At 38.3% G+C, this 19,308-nt stretch overlaps 1 protein-coding gene and 1 long non-coding RNA gene across 3 annotated transcripts in view; both read left to right on the forward strand.

Moving 5' to 3' along the window:
* The window catches only part of LOC134753512 (uncharacterized), a 340,941-nt gene that overhangs the window by 193,433 nt on the left and 128,200 nt on the right, over positions 1-19,308 (forward strand). The gene's annotated exons all lie outside the window — the stretch shown is intronic.
* Positions 18,559-19,308, forward strand: part of LOC134753552 (uncharacterized) — a 59,244-nt gene continuing 58,494 nt past the window's right edge. Inside the window, exon 1 of the long non-coding RNA XR_010128830.1 lies at positions 18,559-18,609. This is a non-coding gene — a long non-coding RNA (uncharacterized LOC134753552). The remainder of the gene's footprint in view (positions 18,610-19,308) is intronic.

The raw sequence follows: 19,308 nt of genomic DNA on the forward strand, positions 1-19,308 counted from the left end.
TATAACATCTCTTGTACCACATTTATTCTATTCTATTCTATTCTATTCTAAGATCAGATTTCTCACGGGTATAAACATTTTACCTAAATAACTCTAAAAATATACTTCTGTTCAAAATTTTGCTGGTCGGATCACTCGCTATCGTAATTGTCGAAAAAAAACCTTTTTTTAGAAAACGTAGCAATAAGACAATATTAAATGAAGATTAAAGTAGACAGGAAGACTACTGAACTCTCTGATATTTTTGTCTATGTTTCCACCCCCCCATCCGTCAAATTCACCCCCCCAATTTTATTTTAGGAGCAGGATACTATTTGTCTTTACTAATATTTCATCGTTACCTTTTAAAAATACCGTTTTATGGAAATCGTTGTTATTTAATAACGTTATTTTTGGTAACGTTAATGAATGTACATATTATGATCAATTATTGTTATTTTTAATAGTGATTTAATACTCAAAATGTTAGGTTAATAATTTCTTTCAAGTTATTAATTGAATTATAAAATGGCAAACGATATAAAACCAAATGTACCTTTTTTATATAACTCGTCGGTAGTAAACAAGCATGCGGCTCGCCAAATCGTAAGCGGTAACCGTACCCTATAGATACGTTGAATTCCAGAAGGTCACATGCACGTTGTCGATTCTAAAAGAGCCTGAGGTCCGCTTTTAGCAGCCAAGATTTTTTGTAGTTAACTATGAGGTATGAGGACAAAACGATTTCCATATAATATAATATAAATATTAAATTTTCCTTAAGAGACGTAAAGCCAGGATATTAGAAGGAAACAAAATATTTATTATTATTATTCATTTATTTCATAAGACACGGTACATAGGTGTTACATTGTGATATTACTGCCAAACTGCGAAACAGTTTGATGGCAGTTAGTTGAGCTCTTGTAATACATTTGTGTCAATTAAATATAATAACTAAGCAATAAGCATGCAAAATTAATTCTAACTATTCTGTTAGGCCTTCAGGGCCAGCAAAGACGAGTTTGGCGCGACGCAAGAAACGAGCGACGGAAGATATGGGCGTAGCGCGGAATTTTTCCTTTTATGTTCATAACTATAAATATACTATGTTTAAAATTTTGCTCGTAACGTCGCTATTTTATACTAAAATTATACTGCTGTGTTATAAAAGTTAAAGATGTACCATCGCCCACACTGTTAACTGTCAGTGTTTACGAACTCCGTAAACCTTATTACAAAAGGCATAAGGATCTAGATTAATAATTTTAAAACTAACACGGGACTTAATCGCGTACAAACTTACGTTTATATCAGTATAGGATCTAGATTGCCTAGATTTTCTTATTTTATTTGTTATTGTATTTTATTTTACAATTTATGTGTGTGTTTTGTAAATTGTAATTGTATGTCACTAACCTTAATACATTTTAAGTTTTGTTGTACTTACTAACACTATATGGATCAAAATAATTCGGAATAAATAATTAAATTGAATTAGGTCTACCGATGGACAGTTAAGGGTCTCCCTACATTTGTCGACGCGGAATCGGCAAAAGCCGATAGAAAAAACTTTTATGTGAGCGCAATAAGAGCGAAAAAGGCGTCGGCCGATGCGAGCCGAGCCAAATGACGTCTTTTTCGCTCTTATTGCGCTCACAATATAGGTTTTCTCTATCGGCTTTTGCCGATTCTGCGTCGACATATGTCTCATATTGTGCAATATGATTAGGCTGATGCAAAATTGTAATTTTCATTATTGTATTGTTACGTGTTTTAGTCAAGAGAAAATGCCGTGGAAATAATCACACGGAAACTAAATTATATTTACAAGGGCAAAATCTGTTCAATATGTCTGATTTTCATTTGATTTCAGTTGTGCACAATGCACACCTATGACGGCTATGACTTTAAATTTCAACCCCACACAAAAATCTTCAAGTGGCCTTACGTGTAACCGTGAGTGCGTTTGTATATCCCTTACCGCCAAACACAACTGACGCCCGCGACGACAGCCCAATATCAACCTTCGTGCATTGCGACAAGGTTCACAATACGCCGCGCACGATAGCCCAGTTCAAAGGGATGATGTAGCCATTGTGGTGCAGTGGCGGCCACAATAACTTGACATGTGATTTATTATTGTATGTGCTAGGATTTTAAATTTGAAATATGATTCGAAATTTTTGTGGTGAAATATAACTCGATTTTAGAAAAAGTTACACGAACCCGCCAAAAAGCCGGTCCCATACAATCGAAGTTACGAAATTCCTGAAATTACATGAAATTGCATGAACATTTATTTATTAAGAGTCCCCGGCAAGCTCGGCCGAATTGCACCTTCCCATACAAATGTAGCTCCGCTCTCATTTTAAAACTACGTATTGGATTGTAATGAAACTTTGCACATACAATGAGATGAGGTATATCTAGGTCTGAAATTTGTTTATATAGCTCCAGTTTATAAAACAAACGAAATAGAGCAAAGACAAGTTTTGTATGAAAAACTTAAATTCGCTGTATTTTTTTAACTATGGTATAAAGTGAATAATAAGCCTTAAATAAATACATACTTGTCATGAATCCATCAAAATGTTTTAATCGCAATCCGTCCCTGTCCCTTACCTGGTTCGTGCATAAGTTTAAATGGCACCTGAGGCCAGGCTAGTCCAACGCTAAAAAAACTAGTGTAAGTGCGCTCTCCGATAACGCGCCTTTGTTACGCATATCGATGACACATTTTAGACTGGTTCTGTAGCGTTCGACTTGCCGGTACTCAGTAACCGCAAAGACCACACAGCTATGGAATATGTTTTCCCATTAGTTCATATTAAACCTTATTGCAATCTTCATAGAGTGGTAATTCAATAACGGGTTAAAACGGCCCTACCATTTTTTTATGCTAGTAAGTAGCACGTGCGGTTTCATTTAACAATAGACAAAGGATAAGCCGAAAGGGGACTGTTTGAAATCTAAACACTATATCTGAACTGAAGCTACATAAACTAATTACAGACATAGATATACCTTACCCTATTGTAAGTACAAAGTTTCAGAGCAATCTAGCTAGTCGTTTTAAAATGAGAGCGTAACTACGTTTGTATTTAGAACCGAGTTTGCTGCGGACTCTTAACCCTTGAATGCATAGTGATGTATGTATGTACACAACAAAAAACATATAATTTTATGCATAATTAGGTAAAATCTATTTGGTCCTGTATAATTATTTTGATTGTAAATTAATACGCTTTCCGTTGTTTTATTCAAATTTGCGCAGTATTTGTTTAAAAAAATTACATTTCTTTTAACACGAAATGGCGGAAAATTGGAAAAATTTGATGATTTTTAGTATGTAATTTAGGCGGTTTTTTCGGGGTTTGTAATTATTTATATTTAAAATCTTTATTATAAGGTATATTACAAATAGTATAAATTTCTAATGGTAGTAAGATTTTTGATATATCTTTTACCAATAATTGTATAAATTTACATAAATTATTATTTACCCTATGTAACTTCTAATACTGGTTAAGCAGTGAAAATCGATGTTTTAATTTTTATTTTTATTTTTCCTAGAATCAGTAAACAATTATGTAAGACATATATTAATTCCAGGCAAAAAGAAAAAATCATGCATTTAAGGGTTAAGGGCCCACTGATTACCAGTACGCCGGACGATATCGGCCTGTCAGTTGTTCGGAACTGTATAATTTTTGTTGTAACTGACAGGCTGATATCCTCCGGCGGGGTGATAATCAGTGGGCCCCTTTAAGGGATTAATGCATGCACCTCACAGTGCATTCTTAGGAGCTTTGGCATCTCACCCCAAAGCTCACATACCTTTTTGATTTATATATTAATTCTATTACTTTGCTTTCGCGAATGGCGATTCTAGGCAATAATGTTAATGGACACGATCGACATACCATCATTAATCACTGGCTGGGGACGGTCACCATCGTGGGGACGACTTTTTAGACTCCGCATCCATAGACGGTCACCATCAAGGCTCGGATCCGGTTATTTTTTTCAAAACCCCGAAATAGCCCAATAATTTTAATTATTTTATGCTCTTTACGTAAGACTGAATCATGTATTTAATAAATAACCTCTTCGTATTATTAGGCCGGTGGGAATCGTACGACAGGAGGCAAACCAGCAGACGAATCTCCTGCGGGTTTTTTTTTTTTATTTATCTCAAAGTACAACACAACAATTTTCTTATAATTATATTCCTCGCCAAACTGCGATTGCAGTTTGTTGGCGAGATCGCGCTCATTTTTACATTTTAACCCTTAAATGCATGATTTTTTCTTTTTGCCTGGAATTAATATATGTCTTACATAATTGTTTACTGATTCTAGGAAAAATAAAAGTATTAGAAGTTACATAGGGTAAATAATAATTTATGTAAATTTATACAATTATTGGTAAAAGATATATCAAAAATCTTACTACCATTAGAAATTTATACTATTTGTAATATACCTATAATAAAGATTTTAAATATAAATAATTACAAACCCCGAAAAAACCGCCTAAATTACATACTAAAAATCATCAAATTTTTCCAATTTTCCGCCATTTCGTGTTAAAAGAAATGTAATTTTTTTAAACTTAAATACTGCGCAAATTTGAATAAAACAACGGAAAGCGTATTAATTTACAATCAAAATAATTATACAGGACCAAATAGATTTTACCTAATTATGCATAAAATTATATGTTTTTTGTTGTGTACATACATACATCACTATGCATTCAAGGGTTAATACTATATATACTATCCGAAAAGCGAACATGCATGGCGATAGTTTATGATGACTATTAAAAAAAGATATATTATTTTATCTTTTTGTTTAATTGTCACTACACCTTTTAAACTATTTTAACAACTGCTAACTCTAACAAGTATGTAAGTGCGAAAGTGACAGCTAGGTGATAAAAATGCAACCATGCTGATACCGCTGATGGTAAGTCATTACCGTCGCCCATGGATACCTTTAACACCAGAGGGGTTGTAAGTGCGATGCCGGCATTTAATATGGGCGTACGCTATTTCCTTAAAGTTTTCAAAGGACGTATTGGTCCGGAAATATCGCAGGCGACAGCTCATTCCACAGTTTAGCTGTGCGACGGAGGAAGTTTGGAGAAACGCACAGTTAAGGACTGCCAACCATCTAAGTGGTGAATATGGAAATGTTAAAGTGGTAAATATCTGTGAGGCGGACATATAGCTCAGTGTATATAGAATTAGGCGTAGATATAATGCAAATATAATGTACCAACTTTGTAACTCCTTTTTTTGCAAATAAATAATTATAAATTATGATATGATATGTTTCTGCCGATTTATGTTTAAACCTCTCCAAATAGCCTAAGTCCTTCGTGACGGCTAGTAGACATATACATATGATTTGTCTATTACGGAAGTGGTCTATGTCATCATTAAACGATCAGAGAAAAAGGTCGCACATACGTATGAGTTTTATATAGATATATTTCTGCAAGACGAGGTTTTTCTACTGGAACTGATGAACAACGAGAGTATTGTCCAAGATTTAACCTTTTCGACGCCGTGTCAAACACAAAAGCTGTCACTCGGACGCCACGTCACCGAAGTGTCAAAACTGAAATTGAACTTTATGCATATGCACGTAAGTCTATGTTGTTCTGTGGTCAGTGACCGATTGATCCGTCGTTTTCGTTGGACCTTACGGTGCGGATATATCCGTCAATGGCGTCTAAAAGGTTAAATTGTCACTATGTTCCTGATTACAGATACACTGCAAAACATTATTGTTGTAGGTGCTTTAATGAAATGCGCCGGCAATGGACTTTAATACAACATTGTTGGCCTAGGTCGGCAAACCACCAGGGTCGCTTAGTCGCGTTTGTTTAAGGAAGCACTTTCTACTTCGGCGTGAATAAGACATTGCCGGCCTTATATCCCTGCGGCCGATCGGCCGTCATAACTACTATATCCCCTATTTCCCGGCCATTTTCCTTCTCCTTGCGACGTATTCCTCAATATTAAGGGTCGTGACGTCCCTTTTGTATCACTTTCTCTCTTACGACGTTTCTCCGTCTGTTTCTGTCTTTGGCGGTGTGGAGAGCCATGTGAACTGTGGAGTCAAGAGCGGTGCGGATCTGGTCAGACCAACGTATTGGACTGCGTCCACTTCCAGGCCTTTTCCCGTCCACTTTGCCGGTCACAAAAAGCTTTTCGAGGTTGCCAATTGCAATATGACCGAAGTAGGGCATGTGATGCGGAGGGATGAAACTCATGTGACGAGAAAGGTATTAAGAATGAATGTGGAGGGAGGTACGAGGAGAGGAAAACCGAGAAAAAGGTGGATGGACTGTTTGAAAGATGATATGAAACTAACGCAAGTGAATGATGAGATGACGGGTGACAGAGAATAGAAATATGGAAGAAAAAGACATGCTGCGCCGACCCCAAGTGAATGGGACAAGGGCAAGCGAATGATGATTCAAGTACTCTACGTAGACATTCGCATGACAGCCGCGACGAGATTCTGAGTTCTCGCAATATGGAGTCGTTAGTCCCAAATGCTGTCCAGGGGATAGGGAGCATCTTTCTCCAGCACCGCATCTCGAAGGCGTCAATGCGTTTGCGGTCTGCAGCTTTCAATTTCCACGTCTCGGCGCGATATGAAAATATCGAGAATACTTAGTCCATTTTAGTAACGTACTATCATATTGTAAGCTGTATTTTATCACCAGCTTGTTAACGTTGACAGCTGTTTATGAATAACGCCGTAAGTCGTGTAATTAGCCGTAATTGAGTGAAATACCACTGGGCTTATGCTCAGCTAGAAAGTATTATTTCCCTTACGACCGAAATATTTGAACCCATTGTCATTTCTCCACACATAATGGCAGGGATAGATAAAACATAATGCTCGCGCCACGCCTCCGGCCATTAAAAACCAATTATGCGACACCCCGGTTAGAATTACAATTATCAGCACGAACTTGTGTCTGTTTGTAAACACGTAACCGGCAGCTTGATTGCGAAGCATGCCGAAGCTTTCGACTTCTGTTTTGCCACTTGGACTAGTAAACTCGTTGCTTTATGCTCTAGTGCATAAACTATACATCTATTACGGCTCTTGTTGACTTAGCAATAAAGTCCTGCCGTACTAACGGCCTCTGCTGGCGGCCGGCGTGCTCTCCTCCCCGCGGCCGTGCGCCGTCCCCGAATAATTACGGTAAAATAATCTGAAATATTTGATATTTCCGTATATTTTCCTCGCAGTGAATGCAGTTTTGTTTCTTTTTAAAAATAAAATAATGTTTCCTTTGAGCAAAATGAGCTAACTTAATGTTTTAAGGCACTTTTCCACCAGGGCCCATTAATTCTTTCTACACTGTATTTAGTTATGACGTTTAAAATTGCTTTTAACTCCATTATGTCAACTTGACATATGTCATCATCCCAATTAAGTCCCAAAATATGCCTAGAAATGACAGTAATTAATTAAACCCATCAATTTCTAACTGCAATTAATTTATAAACATAAATTGACGGTAGAGTGCATTGTCGTGTTTATTAAAAACTATAATTACCCTCCCTCGGCGATATCACAAGCTATTTTATACTAATATAATACTAGGCAGGGTAGCGATATACAGCTGAAAATCATTGGACTGTTATTCCTACGTATAGAACCGGCACAGAACCAGTATTTGTGACGTTTTCAATCAAGAGGTACCACATTGTCGCTTACCAAAAGGACGCTGTGACAGGTTATTCGTATAGAGATGCAAGCAAATGGTAAGCGACAATATGGTACCTTTTACTTGAGACGAAACATTTTGTCATTTTGTTTTGTAATTACAAGACTAGATATATCCTATTGTAAATACAAATTTTGAGAGCAATCTAGCTAGTCGTTTTAAAATGAGAGCGTAACTACGTTTGTATGGATAACCGAGCTTGCTAGGGACTCTTAAACTTTTAGGTAGTTTGCATGTGTATCCTACATAAATCCCCTTTTCAAATTACCCTCAAAACCGTTAAAATCACTCCTTAAATCTGAGAATGCCTCGTTAAACCATATGCTCAACCTTTGCCTTTGTTTCCGCTGGATTCGAACCCGGACCCCCGCGGTCGATCAATTAATACGTCAAGCGGGTGACGCGGCGTTTCTGGCCCTCAGAAATGCAGCCGAATCTATTAAAGTTTTGCTAAGTGTTGTTCGCACTGGGGTCGAAAACGCCGCGGCTTTTCACGCCGTGATTACTTGGGTAAACTCGCATTATTTGGTGACACGCTTAATTCGGTGATACAAGTTTTGATGCATGACACCCAGGAAAGCTAGTGTAGCCTTTTAAATGGGACCCCACGGCTTCACGGCTTCGGCGGCTTTGCCGTGAGGCCCATTTAAAAGGCCCTAATTTACTAGGTTTCCTCGGTGTCATGCTTCAAAACTTGTATCACCGAATTAGGCGTGTCACCTAATAATGCGAGTTTACCCTAGATTAAGCGATGGTGGCCGAGTGGATGTCTTTCAATCCTCCTGGCTCGTAACAATGAGTTTTTCGGAATTTATGTGCGGAATATCATTCGATATTCCCTAGCTTTTCGGTGAAGAAAAACATCGTGTGGGAACCTGCGAAGTTTTAGAAAGGAATAAATAATTTAAATTTAACCTGAGATCATCATCATTCGCTTGCCCTTGTCCCATTCACTTGGGGTCGGCGCAGCATGTCTTTTTCTTCCATACCTCTCTGTCACCCGTCATCATATCATTCACTTGCGTTAGTTTCATATCATCTTTCACACAGTCCATCCACCTTTTCCTCGGTTTTCCTCTCCTCGTACCTCCCTCCACATTCATTCTTAATACCTTTCTCGTCACATGACCGTGAAATTCTCGTCATGAAATTTACTCTGAGATGTACTTATGATAAAAAAATCTGTCAAATAATATTTAGAGGATAAGGCGGAAGACTCAATAGTCAATACATACTCAATATTTTTATTGCAAATGAGGAAGAATCCATGCAGTTAATAAACAAGGTTTTGTACGTTACGTATTTTATTTTTGTCCCGTCATGTTTTTCTCGGGGCTGAGTTTCGAATGATGCACCTATGAGGAAACTTACTACTTAATTTTTTTTTTATCATTGGTTGTCTTCTCTCTCGGCCTGGATTCCAACATTTCCAACTAATGCTATTGATTGATTCCCCGAGTCGTCACCCGTGAAAGTCGAGCGTGGTCAGAGTCTAACACCGTACCATCTAAATCTGATTTTTAACCAGCGTTTTTTAAACCGCAGCATTTCCTGACCAAGTGTGTCTCTAGCATACGGCGCCACAATCTGTCCCAACAATGTATACGTTTTCACGTTTGATTAACTTGCGCAAGTCATGGACTTGATTATGATGATTGTGTCTTGATTTTTGTTAGTCATTTAGTATGGGGCGACATGCGGTTTGACATATGCTCGTAACGTGATGGTGTTATTAAGAACAGAATAATGAAAGAACGAAATGGGCTCGAAAAATAAAAGTTTTAATGCCATTCCATCGGTTTGCCGCTATAACCCCAAGTCACAGGCATAGCCTAGTTTGGGATCCACTGTATCCATGTGTCTGAAAACTGTTTTCTATTGTCAATAAAAATTATTCTTATTCTTATTCTATTCTTATTCTTATCACTCCATTTCGCAAGAAAGAACGGGAAAGACCATGCGCGCCAAGTGTCAATTTTGATTGAATCTTGTCGATTTTTATTTATATTAAAAACGTTGCCTTACAATATCGAAACTTGAAAGCTGTCAAATTACTATTTAAGTTAAGATTGTTTTTTCTTCTTTTTTTTTGTTTATAGTATTACATACTAAATAACCGAGTAAAGTTTGATTAAAACTCTGAGTTAGAGGCTACTTAGGGAATTAATTGTATCGAGCGAAGTGTCATATTCAGAGTATCGAAAGCTGTGTTATTAAAGGTAATATAGTCAAGAACTACATATATTTTTGGGGAACACCCAAATATTCGGGAATACGTTTTTCCGATTTTTATAACCACGATTTTCATAATCCCGATTTTTTATAAGTCCGAAATATCAAAATTACGATTTATAAAAACACGATGGAATAAAATCACGAATGTGCTATTTCCGAAAACTTAAAATCCGATTGTCATTTGACCGAAAGCTTAAAGTTCCGATTATACACTTTTCCGAAAATATTTTATTCCGAATTCTTAAATTCCGAAAAATCATTGTCCGATAGGAAAGAAAATAATTTGGTCTTTTGTAAGGTCGGAAAAATGAAATTCGTAATATTCAAATAAAGACTCACGTTTTAGTAATTCGGTATTCAGAAATTCGGTTTTTTGTAAGGTTGGAAAAATTTAATCCGTGATATTCAAATGAAGACTCACGTTTTAGTAATTATTACGGGTGCCTGTCGTGCCGCATCATGTTAAATTCGGCATCAAATATTTTTGACATCAAAATTCGGCATAAATAAATTAGGCAGAACTGCGAACCTGCGAACCCGAACTGTTGCCAGAAGTGGGTTAGGTTAGGTTAGAACTGCGACCCCCAAGAAAACGAACTGTTGCCAGAAGTGCACGGCCGGATCTAGGGTATAGAGCGAGTGGAGCGGCCGCTCTAGGCACCGGATGGCAAGGGGGGCGCCAAAATGGCAAATGAGAAAAAAAAATTAAAGTTTTAAAAGACGCGAGTGTGGCGCGGGCTCAAAATACGCTTGGAGTGGCGTGACAGCGGGATTCCGCTTTACCCTGATGAAGGACTCGGGCAGGCACTGCAGAAGTGGGTTAGGTTAGGTTAGGTTAGAACTGCGACCCCCAAGAAAACGAACTGTTGCCAGAAAAGTAAGTTAGGTTAGGTTAGAACTGCGACCCCCAAGAAAACAAACTGTTGCCAGATAAGTGGATTAGGTTAGGTTAGAACCGCGACCCTCAAGAAAACGAAGTTTAACAATATAATTCGGAATATCGTTATTCGGGAATTTAAAAATTGGGATATTTAAAATAGGAATCAGGTCAATTCGGAGTAAGGGCAGTTCAGAATTCGTGATTATGAAAATCGTAAATGTTAAATTCGTCGTTTGTCACCATCGGAATTGTTATAATCGGAATTATGTGGTTCGGAGTTTACAAAATTAGGCTTTTTGGGTTTTCGGAAATATAAATCTTCGTGATTTTCATCATTCATAATTACGACAGTCGAAATTTTGACGGGTCTAGCGAGCATTTATAAATCGGAATGATAAAATTCGACATTCTAAAATTCGAAATAAAAATTTTCGGAATTATGTAGTGTACCCATATTTTTGCCACGTCTACAAATATCAACGTCTTTTAGAAAAATATGATCATATAAGGAGATTTTTCGCCTTCTGGCTCAGGGAACCGCCTTAAAACAGTACCTTGTCAGTGAGAGAAAGTCACCTGATGATAATCCCACGTTGGCGGGCCCGCTGGGTCTCTTGATGATCTTCTCATATCTTCTTTCTCACTGTTTAAGTCTGTCACTGTCTCATTATGAAAGTATAGAATGCGGAAGGCAGAATAAGCACAGGGGTGGTAATATTTTGACTTTAAATTAATTTAACGCGGAGGCGCGTTCTGTCGGCCATTATGGAAATTGTCGATGTGTAGGTTATTTCAATCTAAAAGTGACTGAATGGAATTTTAATGGCGGATATCCGAGAAGAATGAAAGAATGAAAATCTGACGTAGGTACAATGTTACTACATGCAATATAAGTTCTTAAACAGATGGATAGGTATTGTAAGAGAGTATAACTTGCTAAGTACGACAAAACTTACCTTACTGGGACGAGTGGGACGATATTTTTAGGTGCAAATTTCCACTGTCGCTTGTCAGTAAGGCGCTATTTCCATATAGCTTCAATTAGAAATCAACCGTATCAACAAGCGACAATGTGGTACCTTTTGGTTGAAAACGTCACATATATTCTGTGTTATAACTCAAGATATGTTACAGGCGTTCCAAAATTGAAGCGCTTACCTTGTGACAAATTGTACAAGTTGCGTTTAGTTGCACCTGGGCAAGCAAGAAATGTGCACGTACTAACGAGCTCCTGCTCACCGAGAGAGAAAGAGACAAGCTCATGTTTCACTAGTTTCATATACGCTTGTGCTTAGATACGAGGTAAGTTCTGTACTGACATCGAATTGTGACCTTTTGACAGATGTCATACATTTTCTCATGTACCGTCTCGTACACTCATATTGACCGGGATATAGACCGTGATTACCTTTTGTATTGTTTATGAGCTCCCCATGTTTCGACGCAGTTACATGCATCTTGTTCACGGGTGACACAAAAGCACAAAACGACAAATGTCGACGACGACGACACCACGGGTGACAAATATTGGGAGCTCATAAACAATACAAAAGGTAATCACGGTCTATATCCCGGTGACCGTGAATCAATCAAAAGCTCATGTTTAACAGAGAGTATGACAAAGATGAATAGAATGCGAAAATTAATCAAAAATAACAGATTTCTTCGTTGGTATAGAAATAAATATGGAACTATTTTTTGTGCTCCTTATGTATGTATATAACCTATCTATAGTAATATAATATCATTGGCTGCAAGTAACGAATGTATAAGTTCTCAACAAAACAAGCAATTTTTTTCAATTTGATTAAATAAAAAAACTAGGTCCATGGGGTCCCAGCGCCCACAAATTGTTTGCAGAAATCGCAAAGCGTCTGGTTGACGTAACTGGTGACTAGTGGTGACCGAAGAGCTGGCGGCTTCCTCGCACAACGTATCAGGATTGCGATACGGATACGGTGAGGAAATGCCGCCAGCATCCTTGGTACAATGCCTCAACGGCCTATTTTAGATTTAAGCTAGTTATTAATTTAGTTTAGTAGTGCCACTGTATATATCTTTCATGTAAATAAATGATTCATTATTTCTCAATTTTGATAACGTTCATAATGTCGCCCTGTATGTAAAACAATTAGTACCTAAAAAGTAATTTATTGTTATCGTATATGTCAGTGACTCGTGGTAAGGGTACTTAACCCTAACTCCTATTTCACGTACTGTCCTAAGCGCTATACTAAAGTAAGGACGCTAAACACGATGAATATTGACCTGCCTGTTACTATCTCTATCCCACGCGCGTAATTATATTGCTGTTTCGCCCATGATGCCGGCGGTCAATGCCACTGTGCGAGCGAGACAGCATTATAATTACACGCGTACGATAGAGATAGGAACAGGCGGGTCTATGTACAAAATTCCTTCTATAATTTTAAACCGACGTCCCTCTCGTCGTAAACTTTGAAGACGCAATAAATAATAATGTATTCGAGTTTCCTATATTGTTTACGGACACGCCGCAATACCTCTAAGTGACCGGAGGGTAACGTCAGCAAAAACGGCTGAATATTCATCAATTTAGGCACTGTCAACTCGGGGTGACTAAATTGTGAGACAATTTATAGTATAATTAATGTCAACTCGATTAAATTGCATTATTTTACCTTTTTCCGACGTTTCAGCTAGGTTGCACTAGCGAATGACATTAATTATGTGTACAAAACGCGAGAGTTTAAAGTGTTATTTTGGAGGCTGGCCAGATATAGCGGGTTATACGACGTGTGCGAGGGAGCGGCAACAGTATCCTGCAGATGATAGCGGACAGGCTGGACTCGCCAGTCCTCGGCCGCTTCATGGATCTGCATGTTATGAGAAGGAGTTCACGGGATGCATGAAGCGGCGGAGGGGGTGGTCGCATCTTATATGTTTTTGTTTTGTAATTTTAATTTAATTTAATTTTAGTTTAGTTTTCCTTTCCTTTTAATAATATTCTAACATAGTTCTTAAGTAAAGAGTTACTAACCATATTATGGAACCTATGTTTTCTGAATTAAATGATTTTTATTTTATTTATTTATAGCGCTAAACAGAGACGAGTGGAAAATGAGGGGGAAGGCCTTTGCCCAGCAGTGGGCACAGTGGGCTCTGAATAACAATTATAATTTAACATGCTCGGGGTTGAAATGGATTGACCGGATCCGAAACACTACGTTGCGCACCAAAACAGGCATCGTCGACGTTGGGGTCAAAACCGCCATACTAAAGTGGGACTGGACAGGCCATGTACGACGTATGCACCCACAGAGGTGGGCTAAACTACTTAAACTAGCCACGGAGTGGGTGCCATAATGTATTAAACACGATGACCGGACCGAAACATGACGACCGGTCTGGCCTAGTGGGTAGTGACCCTGCCTGTGAAGCCGATGGTCCTGGGTTCGAATCCCGGTAAGGGCATTTATTTGTGTGATGAGCACAGATATTTTCTCCTGAGTCATGGGTGTTTTCTATGTATTTAAGTATTTATATATTATATATTATGTATATCGTTGTCTGAGTGCCCATAACACAAGCCTCCTTGGGATTACCGTGGGACTTAGTCAAACTGTGTAAGAATGTCCTATAATATTTATTTATATTTATTTATTTATTAAACGCCGGCATGGTCGGCCTAAGAGGAGATGGCAGGACGACCTGGACGCACTTCTCAAAAACTGGACGGATGCTACGGTTAATCGGGAAGATTGGAAGTCTAGAGGGAGGCCTTTGCCCAGCAGTGGGACACTTTATAGGCTCGTTAAAAAAAAATCTATTAAATACTAGTTTCTGCCCGCGACTCCATCTGCGTGAGATGGTGATAATGATTTATATAAACTATTCTGTCCTTTCTCGGATGCATTGTGTAGATAATTGATCGATCTTCTTGCACCTGATATTTCATTTTGAATCAAACTTCGTCTTGACTGATTAGAATTCAAGTCTAAACAATTTCTTTTTCAGAGATGTTCGAAACTTGAATGACATTACGAAATCGAATTCGATGTTATTTTTAAAGATAAGAAATGTATCATTATAATGTACTAACAACACAGTTTATATGTATACTAGCCGCAATTTGCGGCAACAAAGTGGAAGTATGCTACGAAAAAAATAATTAAAGGTCATTATTACACGAATTGACTAAGCCCCACGGTAAGCTCAAGAAGGCTTGTGTTGTGGGTACTCAGACAACGATATATATAATAAAACAACAACGACAACGATATACAGGGTGGGCACAGGGATTCCGACACACTTTAACCATGAATTCTAGTGCCTATTTGGATAAAAAAAAAGTAATATAACAATGCCATAGAAAGCCTAATTTACGAGATATTCAATTATTTAAGTAATTTCGAAGTTAAAAAAACTCAAGGCTAACACGCCCTTATGTGACGTAATCATACATACCAAGACACAAACAATCACACATGCAAAGCAGAAGTGTTAAAAATAGTAAACTTAATATATATACATATATATATATATATATATACATATATGTATATATATATATATATAAATTATGAATGTCGCATACTCTAAGAACAAATTAAATTATTTTCTATGAAAATATTTTAATTTGCGTTTTTCCAAGTAGACACACTACTATTATTATTTTTTAGAGATGGCCAGGGGGCGCCACAAGCCTTCGGGAAATTGTCATATACTTGGAAATTTCGACCCATGCCACCGTGACCGGATAGCCGAGCGGTTCAGGCACCTGTCCGTTAAACGGGGGACGCTGGTTCGATTCCAGCTCTGGACACTGGAGGCTTTGGTAATTTTTTCCTTCGTATATGACATCTATTTTCAGTTTAATAATAATAATATATATATATATATATATATATATATATATATATATATATATATATATATATATATATATATACATATATAAATAAAGGCAGTGAGAGGTAATGATTTTTTAAAAGATTTTTAATTACGGGAAGGGATTTGGCGCATTTTATATCCAACGGCAAAGCATTCCACAATCGAACAGCCCGAAAAGTGAACGAGTTAACATAAAATTTAGAAGAAGAAGGAGGAGGAGCAAGGAGATGCTTCTCCGCACACCGCGCAGAAGTGAGATAACTAAAACGTTTTTTAAGGTAGTGGGGTTGAAGAGAATATTATGTCAGTTTAATATCGCATATTCATTTTGTTTTTGCTAACGCTGCCTCACGGTGACATCGCGTTCGGAAGCGAGGCACCGCCACCGTCGCCATTCCGATGCTATAAATTGTTGTCTCGTGCAATACCTTCTTCTAGTGTACATATTTATGACAAGATATTTATTTTTTCAAGTTTATAAATTGTTAATTTATATGTATATCGGCACTACCCGTTCAAAGTTGTAAGTACAGTCGAAGGCAAAAATATCGATCAGACAAACGGCTCAAAAATATGTGAACACGACTTTATTGTGTAAGGTGTAATAGCGTACACATATTTTTGAGACTTTGGGAATGTATATTATGCCCTTGACTGTACTTAACTTTCCTGCTACCCTAACCTGGAAGAGATCGCTTTTCAGCGATTAGACCGCCTGTTGTTACCTAGCCTTAAGCTTGTATTTCGCTTTCTGTGTATTTTTTTTACTTTATGGTGCACAATAAAGAATATTTACTTACATATGACAAAAATGACAGTTTTCGTTTATATGTCTCAATTCTTATTATTTTATAGTCTGGCAAAGCGGTTTTGTCGATTTAAAATTATCACTTTTTAATCATCAATTCCATCTACCAAACGTAGAATTTTCATCTAATTACTCTACAAGTAGGTAAAAAAGAGAATGACTAAAATCGGACCACGGGTCTCGGAGTAATCGGTGAACATACATAAAAAGAAATAGCCTATTTTACTGACCTGTAAAACATTAACTTTTACCAATAAATGTCTTGTATCTTGTAGCCACAACCGAATACAGAACCACCTCCTTCTATGAAATTGAAGTCTGTTAAAAATGCAACTTTCTCATCAGTTTTTGAAAAAAACGGGTGCCTTTACGAGCTGGTGTGGTGAAGAATAATATATTAATCACATATTAATGATAGTTTGTTTGCTATCGCTACTCGGAAACGGCGACACGGAGTCCAGTTGTCCGCCATATTGTTTTTCACGCTGAAATGATTGTTTCCTCTTCCGGTTATACTAAACGGTCTTCTTGTAGTACCGGTACTTTCATTACTTGCATCTTCAGTAATAAGTAATGCCATTCTCAACCAAAAGGGTACTTATTGTCAAACATCAAACATTTATTCAGCAAATAGGCCACAATGTCAATTTTTACAGGCAAACAAATTAACCAAAAATTACAAAAAAACAATTACACATATGGAATCAATAAAATATTAAATACTTTGTCAGAGATGTATCCAGTCTAAATGTCAAATTACACAAAAAAATCTAATAAAAAATATGCAAACCACAGACAAGTACTAAAATTGTTTAGAGATGTAGAAGTCTCTAGGTGTCAGAGATAAAATATATATTATTTGTATCTCCTTCGATATCACGGGCCTATAAATCCCGGTCTTTTGATAGGCTTGCGTGGGGATATAGATCCAACACGTAGAGGCCCCTTGATGTCATGTAGAACGCCTGCTGGAACCCGTTCACAGGCGCAACAATAGACACCCATGAACCGGTCGCAGCAGGCATTGGGACTATTGCAGAAAAAGTGAACAGTATACCGGTCTATGGATTGAAGTTTGGGTGGACAATGAGACTGGGCTATTGTAAAGAACTCCGGACACCTGCCATAACAATGTTAAAACACGTTATCGAGGCAGGTGGTGACTTGCTGCTGACTAGGTGGGCCCCTGAAACTGCCGTCGTGAAGACGACCAGGAGCAACACCGGTGTGAGCGGCTCAGGGGTGTCGAGAGGTGTGCGCCGCTTTCTACCCAGTGGCTGTTAGCAGCCACTGTGCCAACTCGCGTCTTATGCATCTTTCACTTCCACCCCTGGAGCATATAGCTCTTACGACTCCCCTCTGGACGGCCAATGAAGGCAAGCCAGAGCTGAGAGTCCTGCGGGTCCCCTTTGGGTCCACTCCGACCGACGAAGACACGCCGGAGACGGAGACCATGACCGACTCTCTGGAGCACTCGGGTCCGTGGGGTCGTCACTCCCCAACAGCTCGCCACAAGCTGCCCTGCGGGCAAGAAGAAGTCTCTAGGTGTCAGAGATAAAATATATATTATTATTATTACGAGCCTATTGTGTCCCACTGCTGGGCAAAGGCCTCCCCCCTCTTCTTCCACTCCTCCCGGTTTTGAGCTACATCTGGCCAGTCGCTCAAAAAGGAGTCCAAGTTATCCCGCCATCGCCGACGAGGTCTGCCGGATCCCCGGTTTGACTCAAAATATATAATAATAAAAATTGTCGGTTGTCAATAAGGCGTTATATCCATATAGCTTCAATTTGAAATCAACCTTATCGACAACCAACAATGTGGTTTAAAACGTCATATATATATCAAAGGAAAGAGACGCAGTGATGCGACGATGTAATAAACCACCAAGTGAACGCGCGTCATTCGCTGTCGTGAATGTTGTGTCACATTCGACGACCTGTCTGGCCCAGTGAGTAGTGACCCTGCCTATGAAGCTGATGGTCCCGGGTTGAAATCCCGGGTGATGAGCACTGATATTTTGTTCCTGAGTCATGGGTGTTTTCTATGTATTTAAGTATTTATATACACGGTGGTTAAAAAATAAGTGTATTCCCGTTGCCAGGGAGGTTTTGGGATTATACTGAGCAACTTTTACTATGGGACAAACTCCGAAATCGCGAAAAATAAAAATTGGCTGTTTCATACATTTTGGCTGGTCCATTTTCTATGGGAGGGTAAATTTTTTTTTCGCGATTTCGTGATTGGTCCCATAGTAAAAGTTGCTCAGTATAATCTCAAAACCTCCCTGGCAACGGGAATGCAATTATTTTTTAGCCACCGTGTATATCGTTGTCTAAGTAACCACTACTGTGGGAGTTAGTCAATTTGTGTACCAAATAATATTAATTTATTATTTGTTACTACACTGCGCTCCAGAACAGGCATAGCTCTGCTGACGTAGGGGAGAAGACCGCTAGGCTGAAGTGGGACTGGGCAGGTCACGTCTGCCGCATGCATCCGGATAGGTGGGCTAGTATAGCCACCAAGTGGATGCCGCAAAAGAAGCGCGGACGTGGCAGGCCCAGGCGGAGATGGCGGGACGACTTAGACACCTTTACTAATAACTGGCCGGAAACAGCTGAACAACGGGAGTCATGGAAATCTAAGGGAGAGGCCTTTGCCCAGCAGTGGGATACTACAGGTTATTAAAAAAAAAATTGTTACTATCAAAAAAGTAAAACTATATTACTTAATAAAGTATAGAGGACAAACTCACTTTAAACCTCGT

Source organism: Cydia strobilella, chromosome 27, assembly GCF_947568885.1.
Source record: "Cydia strobilella chromosome 27, ilCydStro3.1, whole genome shotgun sequence".
In the NCBI taxonomy this organism is placed as follows: Eukaryota; Metazoa; Arthropoda; class Insecta; order Lepidoptera; family Tortricidae; genus Cydia; species Cydia strobilella.